Here is a 17476-nt window from a genome sequence, read left to right as displayed (position 1 = left end):
TAGAGGGACTCCCTGAGCTGCATGCAAAATCCAAATCCTTTGTTGACAACAGCCTGAGCAGGATATTTGCTTGCTCCTATAGGTGAAATTCCCCTGAACTTTGGCGCCTGGGTGACTCAGTGGGTTAACCATCCAACTTCAGCTCAGGTCATGATCTCATGGTTTGTGAGTTTGAGTTTGTGAGCCTGTGTAGGGCTCTGTGCTGACAGCTCAGAGCCTGGAGCCTGCTTCAGATTCTGTCTCCCCTCCCCCGCTCATGCTCTATCAAAAATAAACCTTTAAAAATTTTTAAATAAAAAATAAATAAAAACAAAAAACTAAAAAAAAAAAAAAAAAAAAAAAAAAAAAAGAAATTTCCCTGAACCAAGTCAAATTTCTAAAATCAAATGAGAAGGGACTTTTTGAGAAATCATACAAGCCATATCTATGGGATTTCTTCTGTGGCTCTGTCAACAGGAAAAACCTGAGTTTTGGCATTGTGCACAGCCCCATAGCAGGGACTACATAAACACACACACACAGACACACACACACACACCATCTTGGGTCATGAGGAAAATTCCAGCTAGCTAGGAACATAACCTTAGCCAATATCCAAATATTTAGTCAGAGCTTATAATGTGCTTTATGAAACCAAAATAAGTTCAAAATACTCTACACACTCAGGTATGATTTTAAACACGTCAAATACAAAAATATCTAACATTATGGTAACTTTTAATCTTTTTTTCAAAATATAGATATAGGTTTAGGTCAAGATGTTTTATTATCTTCAAGTGAATGTAAATATTCACAGATAATTATTAAATACAGATTTTAACATATAAAGGAAAATTATTCTTTGAAAAAACTTATATAGTTAAAAATTCAAGCAAATGACTCCTTACAAAGTATCTTTTGTTATTTATGGAATAAAACTACAGACTGGAGAAAGGAAAATGCTTTCTTTTGTAGCTTGTCTCCATGACCATGTCTCTATTTATTAATAAATGTATAATAAGTACCTATTCTCCACATGTCTGAGGAAACAGAAGAATATAGTGCCACCCTTTGCTTCAAGTAGCTCACAACTTGAGACGTTAAGGTGTTTGCACATACACACATTACTAAAAGCATGACACAAATATCAACATATGATTCCTCACATGGTATATAAACTAAGGGATCACGATGTACTCATATCTTTTTCCCCCAAACTCTTCACACATTTTAGTCTACTTATTGCCCTTTAAAAAACGTTATGCTAGGAAAAGGGATTAGAATTACCATGTTTCATTAAAGCTAAAATGCCATTTATTTGTTGTAAGGGTACCACAATGTCAGAAATGATAAAATGTAAAAACAACAACAATAACAACAACAAGACGTGCATCTTAGAAATGCAGCATTAAGACTCTTGGGTCCCTGAAACAATCCCCATGTTGGTGCGGCGTCCAACCCATAGCAGGTTCTCAGAGCACCTGCTGGACAGAAGAGCTTATCTTCTTTCTAATCTGATTCTACCCACACTTAACTACACTGTCTTCCAGGGTGCTGGCTATTGTAACCAACATTTTACCGCAGTCGTTCAGCCATATGGGATGGGGGACTGATTAAAACCTACAGTCCTCTTGACACAGTGTTTAAAAAGAGACCAGATTATTTCGGAATAAGATATAACTTGGTGGGGTTGGTTGGTGGTTTGTTTTGAGAATCTTACAATCCACGCTGAGTGTAGAACCCAACCTAGGGCTCAATCTCAAGCTGTGAGGTCATGACCTGAGCCAAAATCAAGAGTTGGATGCTTAGCGAACTGAGCCACCCAGGAGCCCCAAGATGTATCGTTTAATATTTATACTTACATTCATAGTTTCTCCTTTAAATAGACACATGCATTTACTCAATGTCTCTTAAAGTGATGAAGAATAAAACAGCCAAACTCTCATTTTATAAGTAAATTTTTGATAGTGTATGCAATTTCTTTGCCTTCCCATTGTCTTGAAGTATCATATAATTTAACACTTTCTATCAAATATGTGCTTCAGGGAGATATAAATTATATATATTACTAGGAACTAATGCAAAAGAAGGAAATTGTATAAAGCTTATTTTTTAAATGTCAAAACAAATGGCAAAAATTATTCTAGTTCTAAAACATTTTATAGTTGGATTTATTTAAAAACTCTGGTAGATAAATTTCCACTTATTTTACTTGAAGGTCAAATTGTTCAATTGCACTATTTATTTATTTAAACTGACAGCCTAGTAATATTTCCCTGAAATCGCATAAAACTCCGGATAACTAATAATGCATTACAATCAAGTGATTTTCTATAACTTTTATGTGCAGCTCATTATTATGAAAATAAATATTTTTAAAAAATGAAATGGATTGAACTTTGATACTAAAAACAGTTTCTCCACATGATTGTACCTACTTATCTTTATTTTTCTCCCCAAATCCAAGGTGACTAATTTTTAACAATGAAATATCAATAATGGCTTGAGTGTACCATACAGGATCACAGGATTATGTGTGAATGAAATGATAACCTGGTTTGCTTCCACTCCATGATGAGTATGTGGACATTCCAACAAAAATCTCCATTGTTAATATGCCTTTGGGGGCACCTGGGTGGCTCAGTAGGTTAAGTATCCCACTCTTGATTTTGGCTCAGGTCATAATTTCATGGTTCATGAGATCGAGCCCCAGGACGGGCTCTGTGCTGACATCTCAGAGCCTGCTTGGGATTCTCTCCCTCTCTCTCTGTCCCTTCCCCACTCTCTCTCTTTCTCTTTAAATATGTAAACTTAAAAAATAATATGCCTCTGGGTTCTAGCATATGATGTTTGGGTATTTATACTTTATCTATAATTCTGAAGCAGCACTAAACTGGGACAAGAAAGACAAGCACTTGCTTTGTTGTTAAAGGAAACTTAAAAAAATCATATTGGTGTGATTTTATTTTAAAATAACTAAGATGATTTTTTTAATGTTTATTATTTTTGAGAGAGAGAGAGAGAGAGAGAGAGAATGAATGAATGAGTGGGGAAGGGGCAGAGAGAGAGGGAGACACAGAATCTGAAGCAGGCTTCAGGCTCTGAGCTGTCAGCACAGAGCCCGATTCAAGACTCGAACTCACAAGCCGTGAGATCATGACCTAAGCCGAAGTCGGATGCTTAGCCAACTGAGCCACCCAGGTGCCCCGATTTCAAAATAATTTTTATTTGTAACGAATAACTAAGGTTACAATCTCTATGATAGTACTGGGGGAAGAATCAACTCTTTCTTGTTTCTTCTAAGTCTTGTGTCACATAAAGGATCAAAGAGGAATAAAAATTAAGCACCCAATTATCAGTATGGAATACTGAAAAACTGTAAAAGGCAAAAAGCTCTTCTAGAAGATGCTCACGTATAAGAAGTGATACAAATAACAAAAGACGTTTTCTACACTACACATTATCAGTTTTGACCTGAATACTACTGTGAATGAATTTGGGAGGGCAGAAATTAATATCCTAATTCTATCACTAAAAAACTGAGATTAAGAGAGGTTCTCATTTACATAAGGCCAAGGCATTAGGTTTTATTTTTTAGATAAAATTCAGAACATTTAGCTCAGAATAAATTACTTAAATACATTTTTCAGTCATGATAGAGGAGGCCTGCACAAAAATACTGTAAAATCTTTAAACCCGGTTCTGAAATTTATGATGTCAGATATCAGAAATAAACTGAAAGGAACCTGGGGGGATTTAGAGGTGAGGTATAGTTAATATTGGTCTTCTGTTTCCATCTTTAGAAGCGGATGAGAGCTAGGTACAGCAGCCAGAGTGATGGACATCAAAATATCACTTTCAATACTGATATCTTAAACTTGGATCTACTTCCAAAATGTATCCAGAATCCAAGCACTTCTCACCACTTCTGCTGCCACCCTGGTGGCATCTTCAGCATCTCTTATCTTGAGTTATTGTAAGAGTCTCCGACTGGCTTCCCTGCTTCTTCTTTTCTCCCTTGCTCAAAATAGTAGCAAGAGCAAGGCTTTTTAAATGCTATCCCTGGCTTCCTCTCTCACTTAAAGTATGAGCACAATATTCTATTATCTTTCTGCTGCTTCCTTATTCACTCTGTCCAGTCAGCTTGGCTTTATGGTTTCTGGGCTGTGCCAGTGTGTTTGTGCCTCGGGGTATGTGCATTTGCTGTTATCAACGCCTGGGATTCCACAATTACCCACATCACTCAGACTCTTACCACTCTCAGATCTTCACTCACCCTTTTAGGTAAGGCCCTTCCCTGTCATCGTAATGGAGAAGCTCTGTTTCCTCCTATTTCTGTGCTTTTCCTCCTTACCATTACCACCAGTTAACATACTGTCTTTTTCACTAATTTATCTTGTTCATTATAATTGCCCTGTCTAATTGAAATTCCATGAGGGCATAAAGATTTTTACCATTTTACTCAGTGTTGTATCCTCAGCACCTAGAACAGCACCAGCCAAATAGAAGCTGCTCAATTAAAATCAGTTGGAAAAGAAATGGTTTTTAATGGGAAGCCACTAAAACTAAAAATACAAGAGTACATGGGGAAAAAGTGAGACAGAAGCTGCAAAATACCTAGGTGTTCGATCCTTGTATGTTAAAGAATGGCATTACTGGTCTTCTGACTTTATTCAGCAAAATTCTCTATGCCATGCCAATCGTCCTGCCATTAGCCAACTCTCCCAAATCCCCATCCTACTTGCTAGACCTTCACCATGAAGCTCACCTCTTCAGATGACAGTCTCCTTTTATCTAAACAAAATAATAGCTTCTAACATGAATTGAGCACTTACTATGCAATATAATAATCACTTGATTATTATATATATTGATCACATACATTATCTCAATTAATGCCTTATCAACCAATTTTTCCAAACAAGGAAACCAACTTGAAAGAATCTAAGTAACATTCCTAAGCAATGTGTCTGGGATTTGAACCCATGTTGCCTTTCTTTAGAGCCCCAGCTTATAATAATTCTATTATTCTGCCTCCTAATAGAGGCCATTTGGCAAAACGTTCTTTCTTTTTTGCAGGCTAATAACACTATCAGTATTCTTGAAGCCCATTCTTCTTCTAAGTCTTTCTTATACTATTGTGTATCTTCAACCTTTCTCTGTACACTGACTCGTTTTATACACAGATCTAAGTGTGTTGTCTCCCATTTAAAAACAAAATAAGAGCAAACAAAAGTAAACAAAAATTTGTTTCATCCTGCATCTCCCTACAGTAACAGCCTTTCTTCCCTAACTTCCTTTCATATCAAACATGAACTACATGTCTAAATCGTGTCTGAACTACATCTCTGCCCTTGTCATTAGCACTCCCTCGTCAAGTCACTCCCATTTAGCCCTGCTAACTTTGCATCCAACGTTCCACTGAAGCTGTTCACACTTCCTAATTACAAATGAAATGTCATTCCTTTACACGTTCCCCCCCCCCACCCCGTATCACTTGTCATTGCTTAAATCTCTCTCCTTTGTGATCTTACCCTCCCTTACATCCTTAGGATTTCAGTCTCTCTGATTCCCTTTCCCCCTTATGACAAGTTATTCTCCACTCCTCCCCAGTTACTGTTCCACCACTTGCCCCCTTCACATAGGGGTAACCAGGGTTCGATCCTCGGCTTGAAACTGCTCTCATTCTATCTAACCCACTCTGGCAATTCTCTCTGTCACCTCCAGAGCTTTAAGTTCAAATTTTACGGCTCCTATTTATGACTTCAAATTTTATGACTGAAATTTATGTGTCCAATATCCCTCACTCAGACTTCTTCCCTTAGGCATCTGTATTTCTCATTGCCTACTGGACAGCACGCACTAGACAGCGAGTGACATCTCGCAATCAACATGTCCAACAAACACATGACCTATCCTGTCCCCTCCTCCAGGCAAAGAATCTACTCTTCCCCTGTGTTCCTGAACCTGAGATTTTCCACCTTCCCCAGTCAGTTGCACAACTTCCAAACAAAAGTTTCAGAGACTGCTTCCTTTTATTCACACCCATGTTAATTAGCTTGACCCCACAACTCATTTCTGCCTCTCAAATATTTCTTTTATCTCTCATTTCCTTTACCTTCCCTTTAAAAAAAAAAACAATTGTGGTAGGATACACATACAATTTACCATCATAACCATTTTAAGTGTATAGTTCAGAGAGGTATTAAGCACATTCACATTGTTGTGCAATTATCACCACTATCACCCCTAGATGCTTGTTATCTTGTTCTCATTCCTCTTAATGCTATTGGCAATGCTTAATTAAAGCACGGGCAATCCCTTGATTAATTCTTGCAATATCAGAGACCTCCTTACTGATCTGCTCAATTTCATTCAGACCTTTCCCCCCATTCATCTCTCCTGCATTAAAGTGTGAGAGCAAATTTTCCAGAAACCAACACTGTTCCACCATACTTACTCTCAAATGTTCTCTATCTCATCTCTAGGATAAAGTTCAAATTCCAAAATTGGCCAAATAAGGCCAGTGTAATAAGTCACTTCCTTACTTACCTGGGTAGCTTCATGTTTCACTGACTCCTTACTTCACCCAATGTCACAGCACAAATCCCACACAAGAACATGTGTGCATAGACATGTGCACATTTTATATTCCAGTCATAATGAAATGAAACACTTAGTTAAGTGATTACATCATATTCTGTTTCTTTGCTGCACATGTTTCTACTATGCCTATAATATTTCTTTGAGGCCTGTTTCAAATCCTGGACACACTAATATATGAACAAAATCCAAAGTCAGAAATTTGCTAGTATAAATTTCTATGTTGCTATACATTCTGTTTGCCCTAGAAAGAGTGAGCATCTGTGTTCATAATAGCCTGATTTCAGTCCAAGTTGATGTGCTTCAGCAAACAATAATGAAATTATATTGTTTCCCTTTGTTCTCTGATAACCTTCCCATGTAGTTTTCCTTCCTCTTCTCTAGAATATCAACGAATTTTGCAATGGACCCTCCAATTCCAGACTTTTTCTACTATCATAAATCCTGTCAGTAATTGAATTCACCACCCCATTCTTGCTTGCCAGTAGTGGGAGGAGGAGAGGGCTTTATTATTGAGTAAGTGAAGCAAAGACATTTTGAGCAACTGCCCTCCATCCTGTGGAAACCATGATACTGATTCAAACAAATAAACAGGAGACACCAGCACCAGGATCAGAAACAATGATAGATGACTCATGTGTTGCCTCATTACAAATTTACCAGCCTTTCTCTTTCTTGTCTAGGTTTCAGAAGGGCTAGATATAGGACCTTAAATACCTTGCAACTTCTGTTGCAAATACCTCTGTTATTCACAGAGCAGGAGTGAGCTGTGAATTCTGCTCTTCAATCCACAACTGGTAATAGTGATTACTTACCTTTCTGTGACAGTACAAGGAACTAATAATTCTAGTTTTAAAAAGGTCTGTAACTAGATTTGAGATGACATATCATAACTCTACCAAAGCGACTGTTATGGTCAATTAGGTGAATAACTATTGCTTTAAAAAGTCATTAAATATTTTTAATGATGGACATTAATAGCTCCTTTGGAGCTGTTAGTTGGATCAATAATTCATATTTTAAAAACACCCGAAGTACATGTTCTTACACTAGATTATTAGGGCTTTCTCAGTCAATATCTCCTGAAGAAATAGATTTACATAGTTAGCAGTTTTGTAAGTAACTCAATATATTCCTATGTCAATCAAATAGGCAATGATAATTAAAATTAGACAACTCATTCCCTCCAAACCTCTCTGATTATGAAAATGGCAAATATGTAGAAACTAAAAAATAACATTATCACTCCATTTTACAAATAATTTTTAATATTTAAAAATATTTTAACACATAAGAATTCACAGTATTGCTGGTGTTTTTATTCAAATATTTCTTAAATTGACTCTTTTAGCCATTTGAAGATAAAAGGTAATCACTGAAAAAAGAAAAATTTATATTTCCTTTATAGGAACTTTCAGGTAAGTTCTTGGTTATATATCATTTTATATAGAAATTCAGTATGATTTTTGTGAATAAGAGATGGAATCAAATTAATATTAAATAACTTGGGCAATGTTTATTTTACAGAGTTGCAAAATCCCTTTGCCTCCTTTTACCCCTAGTTCCCATTGGCATATGTATTTTATTTTGTGTGTTTCTAAGAATTATGGTCTTTTGGGATTCTGCAAACATTTATTGATTGCCTATTATGTGGAAGACATTGGGCAAATAATTTTTCCCCTTCAAAAATTATATACTGAATCAGCCTAATAACCTGAAAATTTCAGTATTGTCTTTTAAAATTTCCTACTGAAGAAATTTTGGTTCAGAGGGCTTTAAATGACTCTCAGAATCACTGAGAAGATGACGTCAGAACTTGTATTTGGACATTTGGCCCTACGTTGAGTGCTTTACAACTGATCCTAAGCTGCCCATAATTACCCTGTGAATACACAGAAATGTTGATAAAACCCTGGGAATCACTGCTAAGCAGATGAAAAACTGAGGACTCAGAATTACCCCAAGCTCCTTCTTCTTTTTCATTTGACAATGGCATTAATGTAAAAGGTTGACTTGACAGAGATTTTTTAATGCCTATATTGCAAACCTTAGCACAAACCATTTAAAAGCTCCTGCTTATCTACCCTTCCACACGTCCTCATCACCTGTGCCAGTCCTAGTTTTAACACTGCTCTCCTGCCTTTGAATATACTGGTTTTACATTAATGCAAATGCTCACCTATGTTCTCTCTTCTTCCCTCCCTATTTCCCTTCTTTGTGTGTCTCTTCTCCCTCTCTCCCTTCTGCTCACATAGGCATTCCTTCTCCTTCACCTCTGCTCTTTCTTCTCACTTTCCCCTCTGGTCTCCAGATCTCACTCTCTCTAAGAATCTCACAATTCCTTATTCACTCTTATATAGAACAATCAGCTCAGCTTTATCTTTTATCTTTTATTCCCAAATGTCAACACTCAAATTCATCAAGATCATTAAAACACATTTAAAAGGATATTCCATTTAAAAGGACCAGGCACCTAACAAAGTAGTTTACTGGCATTCTTCTATTATTGAAATAACCCTGGGGTGTCAAGTGATAGATTTCCCCAAGGAAGATGTTGCTGAATGAAATTCTTCCATTCTCGTTATGTAATACTGGTGAAGGTATGAAGAAACACTGGTGGCAACATAAACTAGGATGATATTTCTTGAGGTGACAATCTGTATATACATCTAAGGCTTTAAAAGCTATGTATCTTTTGGCCCACTAAAATTCAATTTTAGTTCTATGTTCTTTTTTTTTTCTTTTCCTGAAATTTATTGTCAAGTTGGTTTCCATACAACACCCAGTGCTCAACCCAACAGGTGCCCTCCTCAACGCCCATCACCCACTCCCCCGCCCCCCGTCAATGCTTATTCTCAGTTTTTAAGAGTCTCTTATGGTTTGGCTCCCTCCCTCTCTACTTTTTTCTCCCCCTTCCCTCCCCCATGGTCTTTTGTTAGTTTTTCAGGATCCACATAAGAGTGAAAACATATGGTATCTTTCTTTGTATGACTTATTTCACTTAGCATAACACTCTCCAGTTCCAACCACGTTGCTACAAAAGGCCAGATTTTTTTCTTTCTCATTGCCAAGTCGTAGTCCACTGTATATATAAAACACACTTTTTTATCCATTCACCAGTTGATGGACATTTAGGCTCTTTCCATAATTTGGCTATTGTTGAAAGTGCTGCTATAAACATTGGGGTACAAGTGGCCCTATGCATCAGCACTCCTGTATCCCTTGGGTAAATTCCTAGCAGTGCTATTGCTGGGTCATAGGGCAGCTCTATTTTTAATATTTTGAGGAACCTCCACACTGTTTTCCAGAGCGGCTGCACCAGTTTGCATTCCCACCAACAGTGCAAGAGGGTTCCCGTTTCTCCACATCCTCTCCAGCATCTGTAGTCTCCTGATTTGTTCATTTTAGCCACTCTGACTGGCATGAGGTGATATCTCAGTGTAGTTCTATGTACCAAGAGAATCATCAGACAAATCGCACAAGCACGTTATCTAGGAAATCACTGGAGCATTGTATACAAGGGAAACTGGAAACAATTATCTGTAGGTAAATGATTAAATTATAGTATAATCTAAAAATATGCTGCATTATAAAAGTAAAAAAAGTATATTTATAATTTTTGATATGAAATATATCTCTATATATTTCATTTCCACGAATTGTTTTAATCATGTTCCAAAAAGGTAGTTGTGATATGGTCCATTTCCTTTTTGGTGTGTTTGTGTGTGTGTAGTATGCATATTAAAAATATGTTAAGCCTCAAAGAAATGTTAACTGTAGTTATCTTGGTGCTGGTATTAAAAATGCACTCTATTTTTTCTTCTGTGTATCTCTCAATTGCATTAATATATCCAAAGAATTTGTATTAACCTTTGTAATCAGTGAAAAGCTTTAAATGCTCAAATAACATTATAATTGCTTAATTAGTAGCAATGTATAAATCTAAGAGACTCTTTTAAGTGCACTCAAATGAAAGCAGACTTACTCTACAGAGAGATAGCAAACCTATGTCTTAGGATCCACTAAAAACATAGCCTGAGATAAAGGCTTTCTTTCATATAGTTTATTTGCAAAGTGATGTACAAAGTTAAGAGTAGGGGACACTGGAACTGAACAGAAAAGGATAGAGAACACAAGGATGCTTTATCAAGTTGTCTACCCTAGGTGCTCAATCCCATAGCACCTTCTAAAGAACCACAGAAAACAAGTCTTAGAACTGTTTGCCAAGAGGATAAAAAGGCAAAGCTTCATCAATCTTTCCCAAGTCCTGTAGTCAAGGGAGACCCTGTAGGCATTAACCCTTTCGTACTTATGAACTTTGCCTGTGTAAATGCTGATGGGGTGACCCTTGATGTCCTGTGATTGGACATCAGAGAAGATCTGGAAGAGTAGGTATGGAGTGAAAGCCTGAGGTGAGACATTGGAAGTAATACTGTGTAAATCAGAATGAAAACTGTGCAAACCTGGTCACTCCACAGTTGTTCAGTAAGAGGCAGACCTGACAGGATCTGAAGTGGTGCTTGTGTCCTTTACTAAATCCCAAATATCCTGGAGTCCTCTTTAACCTGTTGCTAACCATAAACTCTATAGGACTTAATTTAAGAGGTTTACTGGAAGAACAGTCCTCACTGCTGCAGGTGGTCCAGAGGCTGTAAATAACATAATTGATTTCCCTTTTCCATTGGTCATTTTCCATTTCCTTCACCGTTGGTTGGCATACTGTCTGATTTAATTGTTTGTCTAGTGGGACAGACCCAAGAGATCTCAGCAAGCAATGTTATGCGACATACTACACCAAGAGATTAGGTATTCTCTAAGTTCAGGTGCTGATGGCAGACGAACTGTGGGTAGTAAAGGTAAACACATAACCGTGGTAGGTGTCAGTTTTGATAAGGATCTATCAATGTCTCTTCTAGGGTTGAAGGGGTCCATGTAAGAAACTTGCTCCCAAGAGGCTGAGTAGTCTCTGAGTAACAATAGCATATTGAAGGCTCATTGTTAGACTTTACTGTTGGAAGTTCAGGCTTTCTTTATGGGCTGTAGCTAGATCAGCCTTCACGAGGGCGAGCCAAAGCTGCTGGCCTCATGCATGGCCTCCTTCTCTGTCACCAAAGTCTTTCTATTCACAGGCCAATTGTGCCAGTATTGCAGGGACTGTGGAAAAACGATGCTGAGTCATTCCACCCATGGGGTTTTGTATTGCCTCTACTGTGTTGTTTGTTCTCTGCTGGTACTGACATGATCTTTCTGTATCAAAGATACACATGCCTCTTTCCAAATCCCAATTTTGCTCTCTTAGACCTTTTAGCCCACCCATCCTTTTGCTACTGCCCAGGGCGTCTATCTTCTTTTGGGCCATTTCTTCCAACAAACTGAATGATCAAATATGCTTCTCACAGCTCTGCCACTGGGGGATCTCCCTTCACCATTTAACCATGAAGTCCACTCAGAGAGGGTTCTAGTGTGGCAGCAGTGCCTTTGTGGTAATAACGACACATTGTGCTGAGCGATCTGGGAACCAGACGGGCATTCTCTTAGTCCTGGAGCAGCTGGCAGAACAGTGGGAAGGGAAGATAAATACACTTGCATGGTAGGGGTGAGTTTTGATAAAGATTTTTTTTTCTCTATCAGTTGGCTATAAGAAATCTTCCATAAGGCCAAATGACTACGTTGAAAAAAAAAAAGTGACAGTGCAGCAGGGATGAATGACAAGGAAATATGGGCTACTTGTTCATGTGATTTAGTCACAATTTCTATAATTAGTTGTACCCAATTCTGAGTGTATAGTTTCCACTGTGTAAGGAATTGCTGTTGAGCCCATCCACCATTATGACTTGATATCATATGATATGGTATGATAACACCCGGTTGCTAATGTTTTTTTTTTTTTTTTTTCTGGTCTCATGATCACTAGTCTCGTTGCCAGATGCTCTGTCTTCACTAGAGATGAAGAACATAACAGGAGCTGTTTTTTAAAATAGTGCACAATTCTCTAGAAGAGAATTCATGGCCTTCGTCCAAAATCCTAGGAGTATGTCATGAAATGTTTCTATTCAGCCTTGTCAGAAACTCTACAATAGCCCCAACTACTACAGCTGCCTTTATCACTAGCTTATCTGCTAGCCATATTGCCCAAATATCAGGGCAGCAGGCAACACAGACTGAAACTGCTGCAGAGCCTTCTCTTTCTCTAGACCCCAGTCAAAACTGGCACTCTTCTTGGTCATCTGAAAAAATGGGATCATGTGCTTTTCCTAGGTGTGGTACTACTGCCTCCAAAATTCAACACCTGGGAAGTGCTTTTTTCTTAGTGGCAGTATTGTCCAAATTGCAACACTTTCTGTGTTTGTATGTTCCAGATTATTGGAGACTTAAATATTTTACGTGTATGGCAGATCCCTGAGTACATCTAAGATTTACCTCTTATCCTTTGGTATGGATATGTCTTATCAGGCCAACTAGAATGATTCTTTATCTGCTCAACAAGTCCTATTCACATGATAACATCAATTTAGGAAAAGCATGATATTCTAATATCAAGATAATTAAGGGCTATATTATGGGAGAGCAGGAGAATGAATGTGGTCATGGAGCAAAGATAATCAATGTGTTTTTCTAGGCAATAAACAAGAACTGCTTTTGATTCTGCTTACTGATGGAGATTTGGAAGGGCGCATTGACCAGATCAATAGCTACACACCTAGTAGCATGTGCTTCATTATCCTGTCCAGTAAAGAAACCTCATTTGACATGGTAGTTGTGATGGGAGCTACCACTTGGCATGATTATGGAGTTCAACATCACCTGTCATTATCCATTTAGTTTTTGCAGAATCCAACAAATTCACCAACTGAGGATATAATGGGCATTGCCACCCCCAAAACTTTTAAACCTTTGATGGTGGCATTAATTCTCACATTTTCTTTTGAGATGTATTTTTGCTTCTAATTTACCATGTTGACAGGTGAGGAAAATTTCAAAGACATAATAAAATGGGCTTCATATTCTTTTCAGGTGAGAGATCACTGTATTCATCGTTACAATGGAACAAGAAAATATTAAGACACGCCTACGTGGATCACTAGCATTCAACTCCTATTCTCTCCTGCCTCCAATGTGTTGAAACAGTACTATGTCCTCCTGATTAGGGTAAATTACCCCCAAAAAGATGACTTCCCATTACATGTTGGTTCCTAGACACAAGGAATAAAAAGTATCCTGGTGGCCACCGTAGCTTATAGTTCACTGGGATCTCTATTGTGTTCCTTGGCAAGAATGCATCCCCTTTGGAAAATAGGATCTCTAACCCAGCAGAGCCCAGGGTTGTGGGAAGAGTAAATATTAAGTTTCTCAGTGGGTGCCCGAAGATGATGGCACTCCTGCTTCTATCCTTTTGTTCCTGGACCCACGGTTTCTTCCCACTGGGGAAACAGCATACATCCCTGATTTAACACATAGCCCATATCCTGAAGGAGAGCACACCGTCATTTCAGAATGGATGAATTTTTCAGTGGCACTTCAGCTATGCATTTGGAAGGACACTTTAGTGCTTTATGAGGCTGGCTTCTTCTGGATGGTGCAGGATGTGATACAATCATACTTGATCCCATGGTAATGGGCTCACTCCTATACTTTCTTTGCTGTGAAGTACATATCCTGGTTGGGTGTTAGGTTGTATAGGATTACATATCTATGGATCAGGCATTTCATAAGTCGTCAGACTGTGGCATTTCTGCTACGACTCTGAGAGCAGTAAAGGTGAGCACATACTTGGAATAGGAAATTATCTCTTTAAGGATGAACTTCTAGGCCTTCCAAACTGATGAGGACCAATTTAATCCATCTTCCACTATACCAAAGGCTCAGTGATGGTTTCTGTTCTTGAAAGATTGGACACTTAGAAGCAGCATCATTACGTAGATAGACCTTAGTATGTTGGAGTCCCTGCTCTTGGTCCTATATATAGCCACCACACCTCCCACCAATGATATTCCCCTTTGTGTACTCATTTTGCCAGTTCTGGGGTGCTTAATGATGAAAGCAGGTTGATCATTTTGTCTGTCTGGTTGTTTAGCACCTCTTCCATTACGGCTACTTTCTAGTTATACAGAAATCTTCGAATCCTATTTGTCCATCCATATTCCTCTACACAGACTTCCCTATCACTAATCCTGTCTTTTCCTAACAAGCACCTGTTCAGGTGACTAGACCACAGACCATTTACCAGGGTGATGCATGTTCTCACTTCAGATTTCTTCTTCTTCCACACGAAATGTCCTTTCCCATGTATGAATGCCAAGAGGGTTCTAGTGGGTGTCCTCCATAAAGTATTCTGGGGATGCCTGCGTGGCTCAGCCAGTTATGCATCTGACTTTGGCAAAGGTCATGACCTCACAGTTCATGAGTTTGAGTCCCACACTGGGCTCACTTCTGTCAGTGCAGAACCCATTTCTGATCCTTTGTCTCCCTCTCTCTCTGTCCCTCCCCAGCTCGTGCTTTTTCGCTCTCAAAATAAATAAATAAACTTAAAAAAATATTCTGAAATCTCAGGACAGAAAATGAAAAGTACATGGTACAGAGCTGAGTAAAGCTCGTTTTTGTTTCGTATGATCAGAGTTTGCCAAATTTCATATAACTTGTAACTGCTCCAGTGACTGGAATCAAACATGAGGCTAAGAAGATGTGAAGTGACACACAGGAGGTATCCTGACATATTCATGGAAATGAATTGAACTGAAGTTCTATAATGAAAATGCCTTTCTGAAAGATTATAAAACTTTTGCCATTATTAGCTAAACTTAACTTAAAAATTAACCCCTGCCATGGCTAGTTTAGTTTGCTGAGAAGAAGACTCTATTAATGAAACCTAGGGAAGATACTTGGAGAAGGAAGGAGAGCAGTAGCATGGATGAAAAGGGCCTGTGTGGAAGAGAAAAAAGTAATGGCCTTCATCTATGTTAAGATTATTTTGCCAGATATATCTGTCACTAATTGCAGCCACCCCTTTTTATGCCTCACCTGCTGCTTTTGTGACTGCGGTTAGCATGGGGAGTTGATGATAAAATAGATATAAAAGATATAAAAGGAGTTCTAATAGCAATGAAAGTTTTTATGCCAGGAGCATTTTTTAAACGTTAACAATCAAAGAGAAATGGGTGAGGCCTCCAGGACTGGTTAGCTCAAAAACTAACCCTGGAAGAGCCAGGAGTGGCTTATGTTTTTGCTTTATTCAGACGATCATATGATCAATGTGAGAATTTTAGGGTTTTCAGAAAGTTTGAGGTGACTGGTCTTGACAATGACTTCCAGACTTTCCACATTGTAAATGGATCCTGTAAGTGAAATGACAGTTTTCACTGGGTTTGGAGCAAATCTTTCCATCATTTAGCTGTGCCCTGGGATGCCATAATTCCCACATCATTGGGTCACACTGCTTCATAGAAATTCAGTTAATTAATTGTGATTGATTAGGATTTAAGCATTCAGTAGAATTTGCATTTTTTTTTTTTTTGGCATTCAGAAACACTACCAGTAATGGTAAATGGGTATCTTAAGCTTTGTAAAAGGAGAAGTATCTCAGAGGGACTCAATATTCCCAAAAATGTTTACCTTTACTGGTCCCACATTTATGTCCCTTTATCAGACAAACTTCCCAGTGCAAGTACTGTCAGAGGTTTTTACAGTGTGTTTGAAAGAAAACAGTTCTCAGTGAAAATGATAGCAAATGTTTCTCTGAGACAAGCACACATGCATCAGTAGTCCCTGGACAGAAGCAGGGGTTTTGATGCCCTTTCCTTGTTGCATAAATGGCTTACAGACATTTGGCACAATGACTGCAAGAAAACATACCTGCCTGACCTCTATGAAGTGACCTTCATTAGTGGCTCTAGCTTTACATGGTACCACATTATCAGCACTGCACTCAGTCAGCTCGCTGCAACGGGGGTTGTTTTCTTCTGAAGGCTGGTATTGCTTCGTGGGGGCACCATGCAGGTGGGGGGCTGTCCTTTCTCCTGCTTGTTTGGTTTCATAGATTTTGTACCATTAGTGGGAACCTGGATCCTGTGGTTACTCGATTTGTGCTATGAATGAGATAGTCTATTTGAATGCACTTTGCATTTTGTGAGGGAACACTCCATAAATAGCCCAATTTTTGTTGCTTGTAGATTCAAGCATTCTCGGTTTTCTTTCCTACTCTTCTGTACACACACCACATGGAGCCAACCAATGTCAAAGTACAGCACGTGGTTATTATTAAGTACAAACAAATAATCTGTATGTTTTACAGTACATTTATATACATGTTTATGTTGGAATTTCTCTATAAGTAAGATCGAGTACAGCATTTTGGGCCATTATAGATTCCATTATCCTCTCAAATCCTGAGCAAGGAAATAATTCTCTTTTATTACATGGGTCAATTGTGAAACAAATGGAGTCAGTAGGTTTGTTTGTGTAGATGCATTTGATGAGTAGTAGGAAGGTGTTAAATTGAGTTAAATGGAAAGATTACTAGGAAGGTTGGCTCTTTATTGTGACCTTGAGGTTGTTTGCTTTCAGTCATCTTGTTTTGGCAGCATTGCAATAAAGGTCTTTCTGTATACCTAGCTATTCACACGTAAGTAGTGCCACAGACTTAAAGAAAGCATTTCTCTCCTCAGTCATTCCATACTCCAAATGAACAGCATTTTCAATTAAAACTTCCTAAGGAAAAAAAAAATTAGAAAAGTGGCTGACTTTTCTCCTTAAATATTATTTTATTCAATGATGTTTTTTAAAAAAATTTTTTAATGTTTATTTACTTTTGAGAGAGACAGACAGACAGACAGACAGAGTGTGAGTAGGGGAGGGGAGAGAGAGAATCCAAAGCAAACTCCAGGCTCCAAGCTGTCAG

Source organism: Leopardus geoffroyi, chromosome B4 (genome assembly GCF_018350155.1).
Source record: "Leopardus geoffroyi isolate Oge1 chromosome B4, O.geoffroyi_Oge1_pat1.0, whole genome shotgun sequence".
Taxonomy (NCBI): Eukaryota; Metazoa; Chordata; class Mammalia; order Carnivora; family Felidae; genus Leopardus; species Leopardus geoffroyi.
The sequence above is the reverse complement of the archived record's forward strand: the minus strand, read 5'-3'. Positions refer to the sequence as shown.